Consider the following 20,958-nt stretch of genomic DNA (forward strand, 5'->3'; position numbering starts at 1 on the left):
ATTCACTGTTATATTATCTGTTATTGTTGTACATACAATGTACATAATGCACACGTTTTAGCACAATTATAATTACACCTGTCACTTTATCTGCTGTAAAATACTACCTGCACATACTTTTCTATACACACTCTGACATAGCCTTATTTATTTATCGATGTACATATTTATATATTTATCTGCACTTGATCATTTGCACAATTTCTACTATTTGCACTTCTGGTAGATGCTAAACAGCATTTCGTTGCTATGTACCTGTACTTTGCAATGACAAAGTTCTATCTATCTATCTATCTATCTATCTATCTATCTATCTACAATCAGACTACAGACTTGAGTCTAGATTTAAAGATAGACAGAGAGTCAAGGTTACGGATGTCCGGAGGTAAAGAGTTCCAGAGCCGGGGAGCAGAGCAACAGAAAGCCCTCTGCCCCATGGTGGCGAGATGAGCAGAAGGCACAGAAAGATGAAGAGAAGAGGCAGATCTAAGAGAATGAGACAGAACATGAATATGGAGAAGATCAGACAAGTAAGAAGGGGCAAGATTGTAAATAGCTTTAAAAGTGAGAAGAAGAATCCTAAAGTCTAAAGATATTACATAGATGGAAATACGCAGACCGGGTAATGTTATTAATATGTGATTGAAATGAGAGTGTACTGTCCAGGAGGACACCCAAACTCTTAACCTGAGTAGAAGGGGAAACAATAGAATTGTCAATAGAGAGGGAGAAGCTATTTATTTTAGATAAAGTTGATTTAGTACCAATTAAAGGAAATTCAGTTCTCTCACTATTTAATTTGAGGAAGTTGGAAGGGAACCAGGATTTGAGTTCATTAAAGCAGTCAAGAAGAGAGGAAGGAGGGAGGGTAGCATTAGGTTTGCTGGAGTAATAGAGTTGGGTGTCATCCGTGTAACAGTGGATTAGAATACCGTATTTTCGAAAGATATTGCCAAGAGGAAGAAGGTAGATGATGAAAAGAAGAGGTCCAAGGACAGAACCTTGCGGGACTCCAGTGTTAACAGGGGAAGATTTGGAACTAAAAGAGTGTAATTTAATGAACTGCGTGCGCTCTGATAAACATGATTAAAACCAGTCCAGAGGGGTGTTAGTAATGCCAATTGAGATAAGTCGATTAAGAAGGTATGAGAAATGGTATCAAAGGCCGCACTTAGATCAAGAAGGATAAGAATGGTGACTTAGCCAGAATCAGCTGCCATGAGGTGGTCATTAGTAATTTTTAAAAGGGCAGTTTCAGTGCTATAAAAAGGGTGAAAACCAGACTGGAAATGTTCATACAAGTTATTACAAGTTAAATGAGAATGAAGTTGAGAAGCAAATATTTTTTCAAGGATTTTTGAATGAAAAGGTAAGTTGGAGATAGGGCGGAGATTATTGAAATTACTAGGATCGGCACCAGACTTTTTCAGAATTGGAGTAATAGCAGCAGTTTTAAGTGGGATAGGAACAATTCCAGTAGTAAGAGAGGAGCAAATGATAGCAGAAATAAGAGGAATCAGTGAGGGAAGACAGGCCTTGACCAGAACAGTGGGAAGCGGATCCAGCGAACAAGTAGAAGACTTAGACTTATGTATAAGATCTGAAATATCTGAATTGGTAGGAAACTGGAAAGTGGAGAAAGGATAAGGGTAAGCTTCAGAAGAAGTAGTAAGGGAGGATGGTGAGCCTAAGTGCAGATGAATTTTGTATATTTTATCATTGAAAAGACATCAGAGAGTTGCAAAAGGCAGATGAATATAGATGAGAAGGCAAAGAACATTGGGGACTAAAAACAGTATTGAAAAGTGAAAACAGCATCTTAGTTTTGCCTTCATAGGAACATATTAAACCAGAATAATACCTGGATTTAGTATTAACAATACAGTTCTTATAGTGCAGAGTATGACTTGTGTACAAATCTTTGTGGACAGTAAGACCAGTTTTCCTATAAAGCTGTTCAAGCTGACGACATTTGGCTTTCATTAGCCAGAGCTCAGAAGTAAACCACGGTGCAGAGTGAGAAAAGGTGACTGTCCTTGTTTTCAGAGGAGCAAAGGAGTTTAGAATACTATTAAGACCATCATTATAATGAAGAACCAGATCATCAGGGTTGGATAAATTGTTAATGTTCATAAGATTATCAATACTATAGGAAAGAGTATCAGAACTGATGTCCTTAATATTGCGAAATGAGATGATACGAAGTTGCTTGATTACAGACAGAGAGTTGAACATTGAATGAGAGAAGTAAGTGATCAGTTATAGGGAGATCATCAGCAGTACAAACCGAAGGAGTAAGACCAGAACAGCAAATTAAGTCCAAAATGTGTCCCTTTGAGTGAGTAGGAAAGTCAATATACTACTGGAAACCAAAACTCTCAAGACAGGCAACAAAGTCTCTAGTAAGAGGGTGGTTAATATTGTCAATGTGTATATTAATGTCACCCAACAATATTATATTTGAGGAAAGAGTGATTAAGTGGGTGAGAAAAGCAGCAAAATCAGATGTATAATTGTTTTTGGGTTTGGGGGGGGCGATAAACCACTGCAACGATGGTGGGAGTGGGCCCAGGGAGTTCACACACAGTTGATTCGAAAGAGTCAAATGCAGGAGCGGACACTGGCAAGACTTTCCACTTCTCACGATAAATAATCACGAGACCACCTCCACGGCCAGAGCCACGAGGTTGACAGATATAAGCAAACCCAGGAGGAGTGGACTCATTAAGGGCAGAATTGGGTTGTTGCCAAGTTTCTGTCAAACAGAGAAAGTCAAACTTTCGGTCGATGAGGAGATCCTGGATAAGATGACCCTTGCTCGTAAGAGAGCGGATATTTAGTAGACCGAAGTTTATGGTGGTGTTATCACATTTGACATTAGCATTAGCCGACCTACCTGGTCTAGCTAACACACTGTGATCAACACCCCGGCCAGTGTAGCACGAAGGACGTCGAGAAGAAGTCCAGATGGATTTTATTTCCGTAGGGTTGTCAAAGTGGAAACTCCAACGCAACCCTCGATGGATGTATTGACGATGAGGCAGGCGAGCAATATCTGGGTGGAGACGTAGCGCCGAAGGCGAAGCCGGAGCAGCTCAGCAGCCGAGTACTGGAGCAATCCTGTCGCAGGTTTGGAGGCAGGCAACAGGAGAAGCCAAACGATGGCAAACTAGAAATAAATCCAGCCGACCCACATTGTAGACAAAAACTCAGATAGTTTAGGTAATAAGGCAAACAGACCATGGAAGCATTCAGACACAAAACAAAACAAACAAACACATTGCCGGAGAGCAGTGGCAGCAAGTATGCGCCAGCGTCCACTCAACCGGGAGAGTCACTGGAGGACTATGACGCAAAAGCGGATGGAAACTTGCCTATTGGTCACTGGAGAATCCAGTGTGTGACAAGCAGGACTCGGGAGACAGGTGACTTGACTTCTCCTGTTCTTTATTTCACCCTTAAGTTCTTTTCAGCATGAGCCACTTCCGTAGACTACAACACAAATAGAAACAAACACGAAAAAAAAACCCCAACTCTCAACCAGTCATTCAAGTTAAAGGGACACACACACACACACAAGTGCGCTGCTGGTTTGTTATATTAAAATGCACACTGCAACTGATTAAAACTTCTACACATCATTTATTTTGAGATTCTAACATGTCACTGACATGCAGGCAGAGGAAGATCTGAAACCTTTTTTTGGAAGTGAAACATGTAGTCAGTAACATCCAGTGTGAACAACCTAGTGTATACGTGGAGACCAGATTACACTATAATCCTACCTCCTTTATTTTTACTGTTACTCTATGGCCAGCAATGCAAAATATTCTACTGGGCAGCACATCTCTCCGTCTTTAAAGCTACTTATGGTTCTTGCCAAGATATATAGAATAATAAAGAGAGCATAAATTAACAAACATATTAGGATTTGGCATTTTGTAATCATAGAGCAGTGTTAGCTATATAAAATCCTTGATAAATGATCCAAAAGGCAGTGTTCTACAGTTAAAGATAACTTATAAAAGATAACTTATAAAAAATAACTTGATTCTTTTGCTTGTTTTTTGTGAGGACAAATATATATACAGCTCTGGAAAAAATAAGAGTCCACTGCCCAATCTCCAGATTTGAACCCTATTGAAAACCTCTGGAATGTCATCAAGAGGAAGATGGATGGTCACAAACTATCAAGCAAAGCTGAGCTGTTTGCTTTTTTTGCAAAAAGAATGGTATAAAGTTCCCCAACAGCAATGTGAAAAACTGGGAGAGCCTGGAGCCAAAACTCATGCAAATCAGGGTTATTCCATTAAATACTAATTTCTTAATGTTATTTAGCCAAAGCATTAACACAATTTGTTTACATTTTGTTTTATTTTCGTTATTAAAGCTCTGCAAATACTGCATGGTCTTGGGTTGATGTGTTGTCATTTCCTTTAAATATACACTCTAAATAACAATAGTTATATTTTGAATTTAGAAGAAATATTGTCAGCAGTTCACAAAAAATGAAACAAAACTGTTCATCTCACCAATACATGAACCTGTAAGAAAAAAACATAAGAAACTGATTATGTTGCAGTGGTCTTTTTTTTTTTTCCCTGAGCTGTATATTTTCCCCAGTGGACAGACTGCATCAGATAGCAATTCAGAGTAATGTGCTGATGTAATTTTGTTTGTCTCTCTTGCTGATCTTACACTACCAGTCAAAAGTTTGGGCACACATTCATATTCAATGGTTTTTCTTTAGTTTCATTGTATATTAATACTGAAGGCATTGGAATTATGAAAGAACAAATATGGAATTAAAATATGGAATTTCAATTCTTTAAAATAGCCACCTTTTGCTCTGAGGACAGCTTTCCATACTCTTGCCATTCTCTTAGTCAGCCTCATGAGGTAGTCACCTGGAATCTTGGGTCAGGGTCAGGGTCAGTGTCCTGTTGGAAAACAAATGATGGCCCCACTAAATGCAAACAAGATGGGTTGTCATGTCTCTGCAAAATGCTGTGATAGCCATGCTGGTAAGTGTGCCATCAGTTTTGACCAATTCACCAACAGTGTCACCAGCAAAGCACAATCACACCATAACCCTGCCTCCTCCATGCTTCACAGTGGAAACCACACACTCAGGAACTGTCCGTTCACCTTTTCTACATCTACCAAAGACAGCAACCAAAAATCTCAAATTTGGACTCATCAGACCAAAGGACAGTTTGCCACTGATCTAATGTCCATTCCTTGTGTTTCTTGGCTCAAACAAGTCTCTTCTTGCTCTTCTGAAGTAATAATTTCTTTGCCACGATTCGACCATGAAGGACTAACTCATGCAGTCTCCTCTGAACAGTGGATGTTGAAATATGCCAAGAAGCAGTTATGTGGGCTGTAACCTGATGTGCTATAAATCAGTGGTTTCTGAGGCTCTTGGTCCCTCTTCCTTTCCTTGGATGGTCCTTGTGAGCATCATTATAGCATTGGATGGTTTTGTTGCCTGCACTTGGGGATACATTCAAAGTTCTTGAGATTTTCTAAATTAGCTTAAAGTGGACTGTCTTTTCTCTTTGCTTAACTGATGGATTTGCACTAAAAGGGCTATTTATTCTGCACCCGCCCTTCCTCTGCACAAGACAACTGATGGTCTAAAGCATTAGAAGGTTTTATTAAGAAGGTTAGAAATGTTACAAATAAACTATTGACAAGGCACAACTGTGAATTGAAAACCATTCCAAGTGACTACCTCATGAATCTGATGAGAGAATGCCATAAGTGTGCCAAGCTGTCCTCAAAGCTAAATGTAGCTAGTTTTGACAATCTAAAATAATAATAATAATAATAATAATATTCAGGGTTTAACACTTTTTTCTTTACTACATAATTCTGTTCTTCCATAGTTTGGATGTCTGCAGTATTACTGTACAATGTTGAAAAGAATGAAAAATAAAGAAAAAACACTGAAGGATAAGGTGAGTCTAAACTTTTGACTGGTACTGTACTCGGCTAGGAAATATTGTTGTCATTATAAGATATTACTGTGAAAGGCCATGAGATTAATAACTTTTCTTGAACATATTTAATGATTTTGACATGTCCAGGAGCAGTTCTAATGAGAGCTCCTGATAGCCTGACATATGGTGCCAGCAGAACAACCTCCTCCTGAACATCAGCAAGACAAGGGAGTGGATAGTTAACTTCAGCACAAAGCAGGAGAGGAACTACCAACCCCTTACTATAAACAGGACCACAGGGGAGAGAGTCAACAGTTTCTGGTATCTAGGTGTTCACATCATGTAGGACCTTTCATGGTCCTGTCATATCTACAGCCTGGTGAAGAAGGCCAGCATCTTTATCGCCTTAGATGACAAAGAACTTTAAACTGCATTCTCAGATATTAAGGACCTTCTACACCTTCAACACCATTTAGAACACCCTGACAGGAAGCATCACAGCCTAGTTTGGGAACAGCACCATGCAGGAAAGGCAAGCTTTCCAGAGGGTGGTGCAATCATCTGAGTGTACCATCTGCACTGCGCTCCATGACAAGCAGCTGATCTACAGCAAGCGGTGTTGGACCAAAACCAGGCAGACAGTGACATACCTCAACCTAGAGCTGGGCGATTAATCGATTAATTCAAATTTATGGTTTATGTCAATGTTGAAAAAACGAAAATCGATTTTCCGATTTTACTTTGGTTTGGCAGAGCGAGCTTCCGTAGTTCTGCGACACAAAGAGCTTGTTTCTAAGAGAGGTGCAGTTTCTTCTAACGCGCTGAAAGACGGGGAAGAGACGAAAGTCTGCTGCCGCTCATATGAAATTTAAAGGGGACTGAGACTCACGAATTTGTGTAGAATTTATGGAGAATCGCAGAATTCTTAGGGTGGCTGAATAGAAATGTTAAAAATGGCCTAGCGACGAAAACAGCAGCAGACTTCGGCTCCTCCCCGTCTTTCAGCGCGGTCTTCAATCCGACTGAAGAAACCGCGGCGTCACAGAGCGAGGATCAGAGGACAAGTGTGTGTGTGTGTGTATGTGTGCGTGAGATCAGGAAGACTCGTATTTGGCTTGTTCAGTACTCAAATGTTATAAAACACATTTATGCAATACAGTGGAATGTTGCAATAAGTTTAACATCCTACCCTGTTAGTCAAAGCTTTATTTTATTTTATTTATTTATATTTTTTACTATTACACCCTCATTGGGGGCTGAGCCCCCCTTAAATGAAAATCCTAGACTCGCCCCTGATTTTGCTGTCTGGCACCTGTTTTATTTAGCGTGTTAGTTGCATGTTGCTTTTATTTAGCGTGTTAGCTGCATGTTGAACTGATTTACAAAACTGTTTTTCTTCAGGGATTTTTTTTCAGGTGACAATTATTTATTTTATAAAAAGTGATTTAAGTCTGCAGTTTGCACTTTACAAATCCCTCATATTTTGTTATATTCCTTTATTTTACTAAAATAATTAGAACTTGTAAAGATTGGTGAAAGTTTGCATTTTATAAATCCCCAAAAAAAGGTTTTTATGTTTAATTGATTATTGTTTTTCTAAAATAACAAAAAAAAAAACTTGTTAGCGAAAGTAATTTTGCACTTTTAGTCCAAATTAGCAGTTCATATGTTTGGTTATATTGTTTTTGCTCAAATTAAAAAAATCTATTCTATAGCCTCTAGTGTTTAATTAAATTTTTTTAAAGAAAAAAAATCGTTTTAAAATCGAAAATCGAATTTTGTTTTTAAAAAATTGGAGATTCAATTTTTTGGCCATATCGCCCAGCTCTACCTCAACCATTCACACAATGCACTCTTCTCTCTATCGCGCTCAGGGAAATGCTTCTGCTTCTTGAAAGCTATCACAGAGAGAAGGAGGAGCATCTTCCCAAAGGCCCTCAACCAGAAGAACACCTAGAGCTCTGTCTTTTCTGCACAAGACCCACTACCGCAATGAGACCTTTTGCACAGCACACTTTGCATTTTTGCACTAAAACTGCAATGTCTAATATATAGTAAAATAGAGAGTTTATCCACTAAACAATTGAACGTTGTCACCAAAAATTTACAGTAAAATGGTCTCACACTATTGGACATCAATTCATGACCCAAAACTAAAGTTGTTTATCACATGGAAGCAAAAGAAGAAATGCACTTTACTTTTATATTAATGTCAATAATACTGCTAATAATTATCCACTGCACAAGCCTAATAATAAATCTAAAAATAAATCAGTTTACATAAGTTAGTTGTATCACATGTCTATGTAATTACAATGTAAAATATCAGTTTATTAAATGCAAGCCTAACAAGTTAAAGATGCATTTATTATAGTACAAACTATTACATGTATAATTATAATAATAAGTAATCAAATAAAAAGCCAGTAATTTCATTTAATGTGTCTCAAAATCAAGACATTGGTTACCTCTGTTGATGTACAGTATCTAGCTGGGAGTGCATAATAGTAATTTGCCTTGCATGTTATTTTCTGCTGCTTTATGCGCTCAGATGTACACCGATCAGCCGTAATATTAAAACAGCTAAAGAGTGAAGTGAATAACATTTTTTCATCCTGTTAAAATGGCGCCTGTAAAAGGATGAGATATATTAAACAAAAGGTGAACAGCCTGTTCTCAAAGTTGAGGCTTTTGATGCAGGAAAAATGGGCAAGTGTAAGGATCTCCTAAGGAGAAACTCCTCTCGGTATGCTGTGGATAGTACCAGCCAAAATTGTCCACAGGACTGTCAGCAAGGCCATGGGTACCTAAGGCTCATCAGTAAGTTGGTGATTAATTGTTTCTCTAATTATGAAACATTTGCATAGAAAATAGACACCATGAAAATTTTCATCAATTTGTTGCTACAATAGCTCTTCTGTGGGCTCAGACCAGATGACATAGCCTTTGCTCCCGATGCACATCAGTGAGCCTTAGGTACCCATGGTCTTGCTGACAGTCCTGTGGACAGTCCTGTGGACAACATGCTCAGAGTCAGGATTTTGGAAAGGGACTGCATGTGCACCATAACATTGTTTTAAATATGTAGTTTATTTGCAAATATCGATAAACGCCATATTTACCAAAAATGAATGATTGTTGTTTGTTATTCTCCACATATTGCGCAATCTGAACCCTAAACATGTTTTGTCAAAAAAGCTGGTACTGCCCACTTTCAAGGTATCACAAGTTCACGTTTTACTGCAAAAGCAGTCAAGCGCCCATGTCGTTTCTGAGCAAAAACCGATAAGTCCATTTTAGCTAATCAGTGCACAATATTCAGGTCAGCTGACGAGGCCGATAGTCACTCCGAAAAGAAGCACTTGCTGAGAGGAGTTTCATCGAACCGTACCAAGTGATCTAGTATGGATAATTTTGATGGATTTGAACCTGTGGTATCTTGGCATAAAAGGAAAATAAAAGCTGAAACTTTTTCACAGAACATTGCTAAAGCAGCATGTTACAGTGGTAAAAGAAAAGCTCCCTGTATTGCGTGTAATCACAACAAAGTTTGTCATGCATCTACATTGTCAGCTGAGGAGATTACAAAGATTATTATTATTATTACTTCTACTGCTCTTTACCTAGACTACTTGTTTTAAGTTAAACAATGGTAAATATTGCACTTAAATGCAATTACAAAGCAATTACTTGGTTTTGTTTAACTCTGCAAAATGAAATGTGGAGTTATCTGCTTTTGCCAAAAAACGATTGTTGGAGTTATCTGCTTTTGCTCAAAAACAGACTTTTAATAAATAAAAAAACATACTTTCAATGAACTTTAATGTTGTAAGTTACTTGTATTTTTATGAGTTATTATTACTTAATCATAACAACCCAACTCCATTTTGGTTGATATTACTTGAAATGCACAATATAAAACATATCTGAAAATTTATAAAAACTGAGTTATCTGTTTTAGCAAAAAAAAAAAACTCTTCATATACTTCTAAACAATAAAATGATATATAGTCAGGACTGTAACTAGAGGGTGTAAAGTCAAGTGTTACGTGTTATGTAACAGTTTAATATTTTGCCCACCTTTAAAATTTCTCTCACACAGTTTGAAGAAAATAACTATTTCAACTCCTGACACTGTTAGAAACCCACTGTATTAAATGAAAAAAATAAGTACTTCTGATTTAACATAATACTCAATAAGCAATATCTATAATATGCAATACTTATGAGTAATGAATAATTTAAAATTTGTCAAGCACACTTGTCTGATAGCGAGACCAAGAAAGAGTACAAATTTAAAGGCACCAGCTTTCTCCATGACAACATTTATATTTGCTGCGTAGCTCTTACAAATCACAAATAATAATTAAAGCCTGTATGACATCAGATATTTGCTTCATGTTCAATGAGAAATATCAAAAATGTGTACGAAACACTGTTCATTTACAGGGGTTGGATACAATAACGTGAACACACTGTTATAGTGTTTAATGTTATTTGTGTAGGCTACTGTGAAAAATAAAACTCATTATCTTTTATTTATTTTTCATTGTTATATATGGTCTAGGTTGCACATTTGTTATAATACAAGTTGTTATCAGCAGTGGTTAGTTTAAGATGTTGTTGAAATGGGTGACTTGTACCTCAGCATCTGATCGAGAAGCTGAGTCTGCTAGGCATCAACACCTCCCTCTGCAATTGGATCCTGGATTTCCTGACTTGGAGACCTCAGTCAGTCCGGATCGGGAACAGCATCTCCAGCACCACCACACTGAACACTGGAGCTCCTCAGGGCTGTGTGCTCAGCCCACTGCTATTCATTCTGCTGATTGTGTAGCAATGCACAGCTCTAATCATATCAAGTTCGCCGATGACACGACCGTGGTGGGTCTCATCAGTAAGAACGACAAGTCAGCATATAGAGAGGAGGTGCAACAACTAGCAGCCTGGTGTAAAGTCAATAACCTGTCTCTGAACGTTGACAAGACTAAAGAGATGGTTGAGAGCTAAGAGTGACCATTCTCCACTGAACATCGATGGGTCCATCGTGGAGATCGTCAAGAGCACCAAATTCCTTGGTGTTCACCTGGCGGAGGACCTCACCTGGTCACTCAACACCAGCTCCATCACCAGGAAAGCCCAGCAGCGTCTCTACTTCCTGCGAAGGCTGAGGAAGGCTCATCTTCCACCTCCCATCCTGACCACCTTCTACAGAGGGACCATCGAGAGCATCCTGAGCAGCTGCATCACTGCCTGGTTTGGGAATTGCACCGTCTCAGTCCACAAGACCCTTCAGCGGATAGTGAGGACAGCTGAGATCATCGGAGTCTCTCTTCCTTCTATCACAGACATTTACTCCACATGCTGCATCTGCAAAGCTAACAGCATTGTGGATGATTCCACACACCCGTCACACACACTCTTCACCCTTCTGCCATCCGGTAAGAGGTACCGAAGCATTCGGACCCGCACAACCAGATTGTTAACAGTTTCTTCCCTCAGGCAATCAGGCATCTCAACAGAGAACTGAGCTGAACTGGGCACACACACACACACACACACACACACACACACACACACGTACAACCAAGATCTGATCTCAGAGGAGAACTGAACTGTGCTGGACATGAACGGACACACACACAAAAAAAAAAAAAGAACTGAACTGTGCTCTGGTCTAGGAGGAACGTTGTTTCACTTCACTGTGTACTGCATCTGCTATATACGGTTGAAGTAACAATAAAGCTTCTTTGACTTTTACTTTTTTGTCAGACTTCGAAAGGGGACAGGTTGTGGAAGCCTGTTTAGCAGGAGCATCTGTAACCTTTACAGCCTTTTGGTGTCTCAAGAGCAACAGTCTCCATTAGGGATGTCACAATACTCAATATTAGTATTGAACCATTCGGTACGACCTCCCTTCAATACGCGTATGTGAACCACAGTTTTTCGTTAAAACAATAATAACCATACAATAACAAAAACAATAATTACTCTCTGAACCGCCTGTTTGTTTGCCTCTACTGCATGTCTACGCACTGACACAGACACGCCTCCCCGCGAGTAAATATCCAATCAGTGAGCGCTAAAGTTAGGGGCGGTAACCATGCTTGCGATGCTGGTGTCAGATTTCACTCTAATCATGGAGAGCGGTGAAGCGAGACAAATATGAGGAAGCAGTGCTGTCTTTCAAATCTGTAGTGTGGGGACATTTCGGATTTGTTGTTGACCATGATGCCGATTAAAAATGCTAAACAAAAAAAAAAAAAGACTGTTTACGCACTGTTACAAATGAGTTACCTACTGACATGGAAATACTTCCAACATGACCACACATCTGCAGCTCCATCACCCCGCAATATCACTGTGTGGAAGCAGGATGGCAGAGCAGGTAACACAGACATCCAAAAAGCAACAGTCCCTAACTGATTCCTTCCAGCATTCAGACCCAACCAAGAGACACAAAAAATAATTGTTTTCTGTGATTGGTGATGTGGGCATTCAGCAACTTATAAAAGTGCTCGAACCGCATTACACACTACCGACACGTCCTTTTTTTCCCGACCTCTACGAAAAAACGCGCAAAAAAATCGAAGCCGATCGGCTAAAGCACAAAGCCTTGCTCTAATAACAGATAGTTGGACCTCAGGGGTGACGGACTTCTCACCCTTACTGTTCATTACATAGCGGATTGGGGACGCAGACTGGGACATGTTCCGGCACAGCTCTGATGACGTCAACATGTTTACGGAAGCGGTTGTGGGATTCATCGGGAAACTAGCGGATGACACAGTTCACAAGACTATCAAGACTTTCCCCAATCAGAAGCCGTGGGTGGATAAATCCATCCGCGATGCTCCGAGATCCCGCTCCGCTGCGTACAACACGGGGCTCACCAGAGGAAACATGGACGAGTATAAAGCTGCATCCTACAGCGTGCGCAGAGTGGTGAAGGAGGCGAAGCAGCGCTATGGACAGAAACTAGAGTCACAATTTCAACAGAGTGGCTCTAGGAGTCTGTGGCAGGGACTAAGGACTATGACGGACTACAAAACACCATCTTCTAGATTGGTGAATGCTGACACTTCTCTGGCAGACGAGCTAAACACCTTTTATGCTCGCTTCGAGGCTGCAGCTCAGAGCGCCAACGGTGTTAGCAGTGCTAACAGCGCTATAGGCAGCACACACGAGGAGCATGCCGGAGAGGACTGCGCGTTCATCATCTCGGAGCACGACGTGAGAAAGGCATTCAGGAGAGTGAACACCAGGAAGGCAGCAGGACCAGATGGCATCACGGGTCGGGTCCTGAAGGCCTGTGCTGACCAGCTTGCTTGTGTGTTCACTGAGATTTTCAACCTCTCCCTGGAACAGTCTACAATCCGTGCTTCAAACGGTCCACCATTGTTTCTGTCCCCAAGAAACCCCAGCCCGCCTGCCTGAATGACTACCGTCCAGTGGCCCTGACCTCAGTGGTGATGAAGTGCTTCGAAAGACTCATCAGAGACTTCATCACTTCTTCCCTACCTGACACCTTGGACCCGCTACAGTTCGCGTACCGTCCCAACCGATCTACAGAGGACGCCATCGCACACCTCCATCATGCAGCCCTGAGCCATCTGGACAGCAGAAGGGGGAATTATGTAAAAATGCTGTTTGTCAACTACAGTTCAGCATTTAACACCATAATTCCCTCCATACTCACCACTAAGCTGGAGATCCAGGGCCTTGGCCCATCCCTGTGTCGGTGGATCTCCAACTTCCTGCGAGCCAGACCTCAGGCAATACGGGTGGGCAACCATGTCTCACCCTCACTCACCCTCAGCACTGGAGCCCCCCAGGGTTGTGTTCTGAGCCCCCTGCTGTACTCTCTGTACACCTTTGACTGTGTGGCCACTTCCAGCTCCACCAACATCGTGAAGTTTGCGGACGATACTGTGGTGGTGGGCCTGATCTCCAATAACGACGAGACAGCCTACCTAGAGGAGATTAAAAACCTGGAGACATGGTGCCAGGTCAACAATCTCTTCCTGAACGTCAGCAAGACTAAGGAGCTGATAGTGGACTTTAGCACAAAACAGGAGAGGAATTACCAGCCCCTCACCATCAACGGGACCCCAGTGGAGAGAGTGGACAGTTTCTGTTACCTAGGTGTCTACATCACGCAGGACCTGACATGGTCCTGTCACGTTAACACCCTGGTGAAGAAGGCCCGGCAGCGTCTTTATCATCTCAGACGCCTGAAGGACTTTAAACTGCCCTCAAAGGTGCTAAAGACATTCTACAACTGCACCACTGAGAGCATCCTGACAGGAAGTATCACTGCCTGGTTTGGGAACAGCACCAAACAGGACAGGCAAGCTCTCCAGAGGGTGGTGCGATCAGCCGAGCGTACCATCCGCACCAAGCTTCCTGACCTGGACACCATATACAGCAAGCGGTGCTGGACCAAAGCCAGCAAGATTATGAAGGACCTCAGCCATCCCAACAATGGACTCTTCTCTCTGTTGAGGTCAGGGAAACGTTTCCGTTCCTTGAAGGCGAACACAGAGAGAATGAGGAGGAGCTTCTTCCCACAGGCCATTTGGGCCCTCAACCAGTACACCTAGGATCTGGACTCTCTAGTCTTACCCCCACACAACATAACATTCTACCTCAGCTGATTGTTGCACATGCTAATATTGCACTACTCTGTACACACAATAACACTCACTGTACATCTTCTCTGTACATCTTTGTGTGTGCACTGCACGGTCACTTTACTCCCTGTTAAACTGGACATTATATTTTGCCTCATATACACTTCTACAATATATTTATATATTTATTTTACATATGCACACTGTACATACTATACTCTTTTGCAACACCATTTCAATGTTGACTTTAGCAGACCTTTTTATCTACATATATTCATATACTGTATCTTCTGTACATTATAGAGTCTACACATTTATTTATATTGTTTTATTTTTCACATATACTATACATATACTATGTTGTTATATATATAGATATATATTATATATATATATATATATATATATATATATATATATATATATATATATATATATATATATACACACACACTTTTTGGTTTTTGCTTTTATACCTTTTATATTTTTACACTTTTATATTTGTTACACATTTTCTTTTACACATTTTTCTGTTACACATTTTCTTTTTTACTCTTTCCTCTTTCATGTAAGACAGTCGTAAAAAAGCATTCCACTACATGTCGTACTGTGTATGATTTCGTATGTGACAAATAAAATTTGAATTTGAAAAAAGAGCGCCGTCCTCCAAACCCATCCCCTGTAATAAAGTCATACAAGCGCTAATTTATACATCTCACTATTTTCAGTACACTATGAATGTGTACAAGTTGATTTCTGCATTTAAGTAAAATAAAGAGAATTGCAACTAAAACCATTTTTTTCTTCTTAACATCTTACTGTTCCTGTCACCTAAACAAAGAATAATGAAAAAAAAAAACACTAATTTGCCAAGCCATCCGAGCCGAACACCGTGGTTAAAAACCGCGAACCGTGGGTTAACTGTATTGTTGCATCCCTAGTCTCCACGATTATGACTGCATATACGTGCATAAGTATGGCAGTGCTTTATAGGCAATGAAGAACAGTGGACAAAAATCCAAATGTAATGATAGGGACCATGAAACACTAGGAAAGATTGTGTCCAAACAACACAGAACTACTGCAGCAAAAGTGAGAGCAGAACTTAAGATCCACTTTATAGACCCTGTTTCCACAAAAACAGTCGGCAGAGAACTTCACAAAGCCAACATCCATGGAAGAGTTGCAAATGCTAAACCATTAATCACAGACCCAACACAAAAATGCAAAAACGATGGGGTCATGATCATAAAACCTGGACAGCTAAAGACTGGAAACAGGCCTGATGAATCATCATTACATTATTCCCATCAGCAGGTGGAATTTATATATGGAAAAAACCCCAAGGAAGCTTAAAACTTGGACCGTCAAACACGAGGGTGGATGTGTGAAGATTTGGTTGACCATATCTTGGCATTCTGCAGGTCCCATCATTAGCCTACATGATCTTGTTACTGCCAGCAAAAATTCTAAGTGATCAGGTGCATCCTATGGTCCCAATGTTGTTTCCAACAATGATGCAATTTTTCAAGATTTTAAGGTGCCAAAACACACAGCCAAAACAGTTCAATCTTGGTTTGAGGAGACCTAGTAAGAACTTTAAAATCTGCCCAGGCCAACTCAATCACCTGACTTGAAGATCATTAGACCAAAGTGGGAAATTTAGGAGTTTCCCTGCTCCAACCTCTCTGAAGCAACTACAAGATATTCTGCTAGATGAAGGGAACAAAATTCCACTAGAAGATATTCATAAGTTGTATGAATCTACTCCAGTAAAGTTGGAAGCTGTATCAAAAGCAAATGGTGGACCAATACTTTATTAATAAAGAGATATTACATACCAGTCAAAATTTTGGACACACCTTTTAATTTAATGTTTTTTGTTTAGAGATTTATTTTCTACATTCTAGAACAATACTGGAGATTCCAAAACTATGAAATAACACACATGGACTTAAGTAATCCATATCTAATGACAATTATTTTAAGACACGAAGGTCAGGTGTTCTGGAATAGTTCTTGCAAGAACAGTATTGTCAAGTGCATTTGCAAAACCCATCAAGCACCATGAGGAAACTGGCTCACATGAAGACCATCCCAGTAAAGCAAGACCAAAACTTACCTCTGCTGTAGAGGAGAAGTTCATTTAGAGTTACCAGCCTCAGAAATAGAGCTGTTATGAAGGCTTTACAGAGCATCAGTAGCAGACATATCTCAATATCAACTGTTCAAAGGACATTATTGTGTATTTCGGCCGCCTTCAGCATTGTTTTACAATGTAGAAAGAAATAAACATCAGGAAAGACCATGGAATTAGAAGATGTGTCCAAACTTTTGACTGGTAGTGTATTTCAGCACATTACTTTGTCCAACTCCTCCACGTTAGAGGCCAAATGAAAAGTATGATAAGCGATTTCATGGTCTTACAATGTGTAAATGTGTGAAGGTTCAAGCTCTCTCAGCTGTCTCAGGATTTCTGAAGTGTATACTGTAAAGGATCACTGTTCACCTGCCGGCGATGTCAGGCCAGAGTTTAATGAAAATTAATGTCAAATGCGAACATTTAGGGAATGAAGTCAACCTACTGCCCATCGAGTTAAACTAGCTTTTTTTTTTTTTTTTTTTTTTACAACAGGGTGAGTTCTTTTTGTTTAGTTAACTTTAAGTCTTGAATATTGCTAGGCATTAGCTTAGCTAGCTTGCTGAAAAGGTTAGCAAGAGATTATATAGACAATTTGATATTACCAGCTACATAACACACTTAACAGAAAAAAAAAAACCTCAGCCAGCGTTTCCTTGCCCAGAAGTAGAGAAAACTACCTTTTCACAGTTGTCCTTGTCAGTAGCTTGAACAGCTACATGGCTAAAAAAAAAAGTGACTAATTAATAATAAATAAAAGTTAAAAGTACAAAGCTCTTTCAAAACTATTGTCATTTGTTTAGTTACGCATAAAAGTCTTCTCGCTTCAAACTATTAGTCTCGGTAACGTTTTTTCTTTTTAAAGCAGCCTAGTTTTGACTACAGCACACACAAGCTGGAGCCTTGACTGAGTTTGAGGCCTAAGTGAAGAGAGGCGCTACAAAACACTCGAGCTTCAGATAAAGCACTAGCAGACTATTAGCTGTTAGCATCCTTGTCTTACCCACCGACAATCTGTCGGAATATTTCGGGTTCCACAGCTAAATCCACAAAGTCCTCCTATTCTTCCTTATGCCTTTTTTTTATTTCATGCTGTTATCGTTATCGTTATCGTCACCATCATCATCATCATCATCATCATCATCATCATCATCATCATCACCTCCTCCTCCTCCTCCCGCTTCGGCTTCTGCTTCTGCTTCTTCTTCCCCTCCTTCAGGCGTTTTGTATAACAGTTGTGCATATCGCCACCTATCAGTTGCAAAAAACTGCTTGCTTGTGAGTCTAAAATGGAAAATAGTATTTAATTAAATAATAATAATAATAATAATAATAATAATAATTGAAATAGCATCTTTCTTTACTGTACTTTTATATCTGTAATGGCATGTTCCATTGTATCTACAAGCCTGCATGCATCACATACTGTAGACTATCTGTGTTAAAATACTTTTTAATGTTATTTGGAGCAAGAAACACACAATTAAGACATCTTCAGTAAATTATAACACAGGATCTTATCTTTGTAACCAAATGTTAAAAATGAATTGTATTAAAAACTATTTTACTTTCCTTGTCACTCTTGTACAAGCACCATTTCTCTCCCAATAGGTGTTTTGTCTGGAACAATGGTAATATAATTTACAACAAGAAGTCATTGTATAGGAAGAATGTTTCCAGCATAACATATTAATTGTAAACCAGCTTAATCACAAGAATGGGCAATTACACTTACCTCAAATGTATTTGAAAATATTATTATTTTGTAAATGAAAATGTAATCAAAGATATCCCTCAGTGGCATACTAGCCATAACAAAATTCTCAGTTAGCAGAGAGTAGATATCACGAATACAACTGTACAAAATTCCCAACTTTCATTTTTAATGGTCTTTTATATTCCATTAATGTCAGATCAAATCACCCATGTAAATCAAAATGGCTGAAACCTCAACATTATCATGGCACAACCTATGGCACAATTTATCATTACCTTATAAATATATTTTCTGTAAAATTAAAAGAAATAACTTTCTAACTTTCTAAAATATATCCAGACAGTATGTGCTAAATGTACCTGAATGTAACACATCAATTCAAGATATACTTTGAAACCCTTTCAAACATGAGAACACAAAACAAGAAACTCATAAAACTTACAAGAAAACAATAAAAATTTCTACTCCTGTTATTATTATTGTTCTTTTTTTATTTCCATTCTCTGAACTGTTAAACAATGTAATTGACTTTTCATGTTCTGTACTTGACCACATTATTGATATAAATACAATAAAGCCAATTGTGTGTATGTATCAGGTGTAGATGACTTATGTCTAGCATGTGCCATGCTTAATCCTTTGAGAAGAAATTTCTCTTTCCTGTTCCACTCTTCATATTGTACTATCTCTCATACTGATTCATGTATCTTGAAACATGTCATGCATTTTGCCATTATATCTGCCATTTCTCCAAAATCACCGATCAGATAATAGATATTGCTTTCCCCTCACCCAGTTATACTATTATCTCTGTTCTCTATACAACAGATTTTGCCAGTTTGCCTGGCATTTCATTGAGAAATTGATTATTATTCCCATTGTTTGTAAATTCTTTAAAAGTGACTGGCTCTCAGTCATTACTCCTGTTATACTCCTGTTCATTATTTAGTAACACCAAGTTGCTGAGTGCTGATGAACTGAGAGCCTAGCATATAACTATCTCGTCTGACCTTTTCCAACCATTGTTAGATGACTGAATAGACAGACCCTTTTCTATCTTTTTTTCCCTTTGAGTTCATTAGTATATATTTCTAAAAAAATTGTACATTTTAAACTTTATGATTTGTATTCCGTTTCTATACTCCTGTAAAGCTGCTGTGAGACAATGTCCATTGTTAAAAGTGCTATATAAATTAATTTCATTTAATTAAATTAAGTCCATTCTTTATGTATGCGTTAACCAGAAATCCTGTATAATCTGCAGAGGTGGACAGTAAAGAAGTACATTTACTTGATTACTATACTTAAGTACACTTTTTGAGTATCTGTACTTTACTTGAGTATTATTTTTTCTGGATACTTTTTACTTTAACTTCACTACATTTGAAAGACAAATACTCTACTTTTTACTCCACTACATTTCTGTCAATGTCATTGAGTAGAAAGTAGTTACATTTATCATAGGATGATTTTTTTTTCACCATGTTATACACCACCAACGCATTGGTAATGATGTTAGTTAACACACAAAAACGTATGCTGTGTCCAAATTCTCATACGATGTGTCCTAAATGGTATTCAAAAATAGAATTAGTATGCCCCAAATCGTAGTATACTGAAAAGAGTATTCCAAAAATTCCTGGATGGTCTACTACTTCCAGTAGAAATTCAAAGTGCAGAACAATGCACACTCTAATGGATAATATTGCCCACAACGCATTGCACACAGGAGGAAGGATCCTGGACAATGGTGTAAATGCATATGAAAACGGTGTAAATTAATTGTGGAAATATATATAACTTTCTTAAAGCAGTGTTGCTGTTGGGTGGTTGTACAGCTACAGTTGTGTAGCTGGGTTTTAAAGCAGGTTAGATTTTTTTTCTGACCAGTCTTCATTTACAGACCATTTGATTGAAATGTGCATGAGTGGATACACATAGATGTACACACAGGTACATCTCAAAATTTAGAATATAATGAAAAAAGTCAATATTTTTTGTCACTCAGTTCAGAAAGTGAAACCCATATATTATATAGATTCATTACACATAGAGTGAAATATTTCAAGCATTTATTTCTTGAAATTGTGATGATTATGATGATTATGGCTTACAGATAAGGAAAACCCAAAATTCTGTGTCTCAGAGAATTAGAAGTTCAATATTGGAAAGTCATGGTGTCGCACCCTAATCAGCTAATTACCTCAAAACACCTGCAAAGGTTTCCTGAGCTTTTAAATGGTCTCTCAGTCTGGGTCAGTAGGCTACACAATCATGGGGAAGACTGCTGACTCGACAGTTGTCCAGAAGACAGTCAATGACACCCTCCACAAGGAGGGTAAGCCACAAAAGGTCATTGCTAAAGAAGCTGGTTGTTCACAGAGTGCTGTATCCAAGCATATTCATAGAAAGTTGAGTGGAAGGAAAAAGTGTGGTAGGAGAAGGTGCAACAGCAAAAGGGATAACCGCAGCCTTGAGAGGATTGTCATTCAAAATGCAAAATCCATTCAAGAATTTGGGGGA

At 39.0% G+C, this 20,958-nt stretch overlaps 1 protein-coding gene across 8 annotated transcripts in view; it reads right to left on the reverse strand.

The window, feature by feature from the left end:
- Positions 1-17,945, reverse strand: part of mvb12ba (multivesicular body subunit 12Ba) — a 61,099-nt gene extending 43,154 nt beyond the window's left edge. For 2 of the 8 annotated variants that reach the window (XM_058382721.1, XM_058382713.1), the window contains exon 1: positions 17,726-17,870. The gene's annotated coding sequence lies outside the window, so the exon portion shown is untranslated. The other 6 variants (XM_058382714.1, XM_058382718.1, XM_058382716.1 and 3 more) reach the window with 6 other exon arrangements.
- Between the last annotated feature and the right edge of the window lie 3,013 nt (positions 17,946-20,958).

This window comes from Hemibagrus wyckioides, linkage group LG28, assembly GCF_019097595.1.
Source record: "Hemibagrus wyckioides isolate EC202008001 linkage group LG28, SWU_Hwy_1.0, whole genome shotgun sequence".
Classification (NCBI taxonomy): Eukaryota; Metazoa; Chordata; class Actinopteri; order Siluriformes; family Bagridae; genus Hemibagrus; species Hemibagrus wyckioides.